The sequence below is a fragment of the Drosophila teissieri genome, chromosome 2L, assembly GCF_016746235.2.
Source record: "Drosophila teissieri strain GT53w chromosome 2L, Prin_Dtei_1.1, whole genome shotgun sequence".
Taxonomy (NCBI): domain Eukaryota; kingdom Metazoa; phylum Arthropoda; class Insecta; order Diptera; family Drosophilidae; genus Drosophila; species Drosophila teissieri.
In genome coordinates, this window is record NC_053029.1 from 2,622,781 (window position 1) to 2,628,780 (window position 6,000).

Genomic DNA, 6,000 nt, shown 5'->3' on the forward strand with positions numbered 1-6,000 from the left:
TGCTAGGACTTATAATTTTAATCATTCTACTTCAAAATTAGTTTGGCCAAAATGCCTAAAAACTCCATCCATGAAACTTTGATCATTCAACTTGGGATACTGACTAATCTCATTTTTTGCCCCATTATTATACATTTTGGCATTTTGCGCACTGCAAGTGGGCTTCTTTAGCATTTTCATAGATAAACTTTCGGCTCCCAATTAACAAATTTGGCCGGCAACTTTGCCGGCACACCTCTGCAGTGTCTGTGTGTCTGTGTGTTTGAGTGTGTATAAATATTTCAAAATTTCCCCCCATCAAATTGGCATTGTTGGACCGGGGAACTTTCGTATCTCTGGCTTGACAACTTGCCGAAATGTGCGGCGTGGAAAACTTCTTGAGTTTGAGTTGACAGTTATTGCGAAAGGCGGGGGGAGTGGGGATAGGGATGGGCCACGCCCCTTCTGGTGGGGCGGACTATTAATTTGATAATTTCACGGCTGAATGCAAATTTGGTGTCAGGGTCCTTGGCTCTCTAATTGACTGACGAATACTTAAAATATGAATTTCAAATGAAGTTCAGCCATTGTCTGCTGGCCTCCTTCTTTTCCTGCTCTTCGACTTGGCGCGATTAATTATGGAGTGATGATGATGGTGGAGCTGAAGTTGGAGCTGGAGCTGGATGGAGATGGAGCCGCCTCTGCCCTCCGGTGGAGCATTAATCATGTGAAAGTAATTTTGCGCATTTGCATGCGTTGCAGAAAGCGATAATTTTCATCCATCACTTTCAAGTGTTTCCGCAGGATTATAGTGCAGCAAGGACTGCCAACTGCCTTTCGCTGTCATATCCTGCGTGTGTGCAGGATGGGGAGTTGCCTCATTATCCATCGCCATGTCGTCGTCAATTATTCTTGTTCTACAGGCTGCCTGGAAGAACTTTGCATTTAGTTGATGAGCTCTTCTGCCCTGATGGAAACCACCAATTCCTACTGCACCCCAGCTCCTCCAGTTCCTTCTGCTCCTCCTGCTCCTTCCTGCTCCTTCCTGCTCCTTCCTGCTCCTTCTGCTCCTCCTGCTCCTTTGCTGCTCTGGTCTTTTGTGCCTCGATGCCTTTGGTTTTCGGGACTCGGCTTTCATCTTTCGGCTGACTGCCAGTTGATCAATGGCTCTGCCCGTTTTCCATGGTGTTTCATGCAATTACGTATTTATATTGCGTATACGCCATGTGGATACGACGGCTGGCTGAGAAGAGAAGAGCCCTTGAAGTATGTTCTTTGCCACAACTGCAGCAATAATGAACTTTGATTTTACCCTTCGCAATTCCCGGAATCATGAATGTTCCACAGCTTGTGGCCAGGCTGCAAAATGCGAAGCACGAGCTGGCAAATATTCGATATAATTGCTGATTGATGCGGTTTGAAGAGGATTGCGCCTTTAAAACCAAACTTGCTCGAAACTATTCAACCAAACAAACTGACTCAAAGTAATATTCTATATACATATATGTATTTATAATCTCATAATATGTTCTTATATCTATGTCGCTACTCATAACCATCACTTAACCCATTAGAGGACCATAAAGTGTGCCCATAACCGACTCTATCAAGTGGCCCGAGTTACGAGGGCCATGTGTGCAGCCACTTGGTTGGGTTTTCGGTTGCTCCCCAGTTCTTGGCAGGATGTGGTTAGCATTTAGCAGATGTCGCCGCTCTTGGCACCCAGCTCCTAGGCCATTAATCTGCCTGGGAACGCGGCTGCCAGATGCCTGCTTCTTGGCGAAAAGTGCGAAAGTATCGCGCACATGTTTCACTTATTTATTTTTTGGCAATGCTTCGGCTGCATGTTTAATTGGATTTGCTGCTAAGCGGTATTAGAAATGTGGGTGAAAAAGGGGGGCACATTTGCATACTCCAGCTGTGGCGGAAAACCTCGGGGGAAAACCTCAACACACTGGAAAAATAGGGGGGCAAATCAAAGCAGATTGAAATTCGAGGGAATACAATAATATTTTAAAATTCCCACTTGCTATGCTTTCTATACAATTCCTTACATTCTGCCAGGAAATATTTTAAATTATTTTATATTAAAATTCCTATCAAATATATTCAAATTCGGTTGGAAAATCTTTTTCAGAGTGCCGCTGCGAGGCGACAACAAGCAAGTGTAAATTTCACTTGAACTGATAATTTCACTCAATTTGTGAGCGCTGATGAGCAAAGTTTTCCCATTTGCATGCGACTACGTGTGCCGGCTTTTTCCCCCGCTTTTCCACGCCTCCTCCTCCTCCTCCTTCACCTCCAGATGCAAGTTTCCATCTTTCAGCTTTCGTTTCTCCTTCATCTGGCACTGCTGCTGAATGTGATGATTTCTTTTTTTTGTCGTCGTCGCCGAGTTGAAGGTGCCAATTAGGGATTTCCGCCTCAATTACTTTTGCGAGCACACGAGCAGCGAGTTTGTATGATTTTCGCATGACAAACTTGGGGCTTTCACATCGACGTCATCATCCTCTTTCCCCTTTCCACCGTCCCCCCTGGGCAAATGACTGTTTCCCTTGGCGAAGTATTCACTTCCCCTAAAAATGTAATTGCACGGAGTGCGCCCCGAAAATGTTGGGTGTGCGTGATCAGAAAAAAACTCGTTTGCATTTTACATGTTTCATCTGCAGGTGCAAAAAGCTGGAATGCATAGTTCATGTGGCTTTCCCAGCGACTTGGTAATTTCCATTTCCATTTCTGCTGAATGCGTTTCTAGCTCCTTGATTGGCTCTGCGATTACGCCAAAATGATTGCGAATATGTGAAAACGCAGATGGAAATCTTCAAAGTGCTCAGCTTGAAGATTTAGTAATAAATATAAATATAAAGTAGTATAAAGTTGAAAAGTATGTAACAGGCATAAGGCAGCGTTTCCGACCACATTATACCTCATACCATAAAGTATATATATTCTTGATCAGGATCAATAGCTGAGTCGATCTGCCCATGTCCGTCTGTCCGTCCGTCTGTCCGTATGAACGTCGAGATTTAAGGAACTACGAAAACTAGAAAGTTGAGATTAAGCATACAGACTCCAGAGACATAGATGCAGCGCAAGTTTGTCGATTCATGTTGCCACGCCCACTCTAACGCCCACAAACGGGGTAGATCGAGGTACATCTAAATGCAGCAGGCAGCAAGCCGGAAAAGCCATTTCATAAGCCAACAGACAAACGGGTATCTGTAAATTCTAAATACATGGCCATCGGAGAGGCGGAGGATTGGAGGATTGGAGGGGCGCCTTTCAAATCAAAACCAATAGGGCTAACGACAAAGGCAAACGTTTCCGTAGCTTTTGTCAAGTCACGAAAAGGCCAAGAGAAGCACTTAGGAATATTGCATTGCATACACACGGCATCGAATCGAAGTGGTTAGATCGTAATCGGAATCGGAATCGGAGGCACAGAATCGAAAGGATGCAGGGGGGAAACGGGGTCAAGTCAGATGTGTGACGATTCCGGATGGATCCTTGGCTCGTCCTGCTGCTTAAGTGTAATTAAATTCACCCAAACTCACTCCACCCCCTTTCCCCCTTAAAGTGTTGCTCATCAAATGGATTGATTTATGATGATGCCCTCCCTTCTGCTCGTCCTTCCCATCCTGGCTGACGAGGCATGACATAATAAATCGCCATGTCCTGGATCCTGGAGTTCAGGGTGTGCTGGATGTCCTGGTTGTGCTGGATGTCCTGGCACAATGACAGCCCAACACACACACATGAGACGAGCGCAGAGATTTGAAAATTAATTTGCGAAAAGTTTCGCCTACTCAAATCTCGCCTTTCACATTTCGCATCCTGCGTCCTGCGTCCTGCGCGCCAAACTCGTATTTATATTTATTATTTAATTTCGCTTGTGTACTTTGGCGTATTTTTACGCTCCACTGCCGCCTCGTTCTTTTGCTGCGTTGACGGCAAAGTTAAATTTTTATTGTTGTTTGACTTTGTTAAATGATTTTTATTGCCTTTCAGCAGCTAGCTGAAAGGCTCCCGCCAAGGAGCAGCGAAGAAAGGCGAAGCCCTGGCCTTTGTAGGAATTTAATATAACTGCTGTGACCATATTGCCGAGCAAACAATGCAGTTGCTCCACTTTTTCGATGCCCCTCCATGTCCTTTATTGCTCCGGGATTTATTGGGGCTCTCCGCTGAGTTTGACGGTCCGTTTTCAGATATGGATGCCCTTTGATTGTTTAGCATGTACTGCCAAATTGCCAAGTTTCTCAGCCAGGCGAACGCTTCAAGTTTGCCGGCATAACTCATAAGCATCTCTCGCAAAATCAAACTGAAAACTGAGAACTGAAAACTGAAAACCTGTAAGTACAAACGTAAAAAGCAGTCTCCAGTCTCGGTAGGAAACCACAACAAAGGCGCCTAGAAATTTAATGAAAAGCCTTGGCACACAGCTGCACACAACTTCAACTATTCAAATAGAATATATAAAACAAGTTCCACTTTTGCTAAGAAGTAATGTTGTATATTTATAATAGCTCTATGCTATATTCTGCTCTCTTTGGCCCTAGATGCTATTTTGTTGGCCCGGACTGTAGCTGTATATTCACTGAAAGAACTTTTCCGGTCACCACAATAAAGGAGTCTTCCAGGAGCCAAGAACCTGCTGTTCAAACACGCTTTTTTGTGGTTGGTTGAAAGAGTTTGGCCGCAAATTTAATTACAGCTCCTGACAACGACCACATTTAGTCGACGAAAGCAAAGACAACTAAATATGAAATATGAAATATTTCGAAATTTATGTAATATTTTTATTTCAACTTCAAAGGTGCAAGCACAAGACTGCAATTTGAGTTTAGTTTCGAATGGAATTTACATGCAATGCCAGTTTAAAGGGACTGCAATGCATTATTCATAGCTTAACACTTAACTTTAGTGCTCGGCTGCAAACTCGCATCAGCTTAATGGGTTAATTATCCTGGCAGATGTGGTGGCCGACAGGCTGAGCTTCAAATTTGCTGTCCGCGCCCGTGGAAATGATTAATTGCAGTTTGCTGGCATCGCAAATGCCGATGCCTGGCAATGAGCGAGTGCAATGAGTGCACGTCAAATGAATTGCATAATCAGCTGTCAATTACAGTCCTGTCAGAGGATACTGCGCTGCTGGAAGGATCAGATCGGATCCTTTATTCGCTGCGCCAGCGGCATTAAACAAATTGCTCTGCAGGCCGTCGGCAATGAATGAGTTCTGAATGGTTGCCAAGCGAACAATGGCGGCGACTCTCGATTAGAACGAATAGTTTCCATGGAGTGCATGCAGTGCATGGCTGCATTTGTGTCAACTGGATTGTTATGCATGTTTGCATTACTGAGCGGTATATCTTTTTTCCATCCCCATCTCCCTTTTCCCCCGTGCAGCAATTGTCCTTCGAAGGACAATGTACGCATTGCGTCACTGCGAGAGATACGCCCATTGTTCGAGCCGAAACAAAGGCAAGCCAGGCCAGGCCAAGCCAAATCCAAATCCAAAGCCTGCCTGCCATGCCCTCCTGAGTTGAGCTGAGCATTTTGCTCGGCCTCGGCTTTAGTCATAGTTTTAATCTCACTAATGGCTGGCAGGGTTTCAAGTCGATGGCTACACAGCCACACAGCCACACAGGACCTGCTGCTCATGTCACAAAGGTCCTTCGCTGCACACGACAATTCAATTTCGCCCCCATTCCCAAAAAGAATACAGATGCCATGCACAATGCGAGACACACATGGCAAGGGTTATGTTTTAAAAGTTTAGACGGCCTTAAAAAACTCATGAAAAAGCCCTTGTGATACCAGAAAAAGTTACTGAAACTGCTTGTTGGTCGTGATTCACAATGCGTTACGTCACTAAGTCAATTGGCACCTTTGAATAAGTGAAGAGTGAATCATTCGATCGGCCAACTCATAAGAGAACTCAGTAATTTATTGAGTGTTGAGCCACGAAAAAAGCTCCCTTGAAAACCCGAGAACAAAACTAGAGAAGATCAGTAGCACACGGAA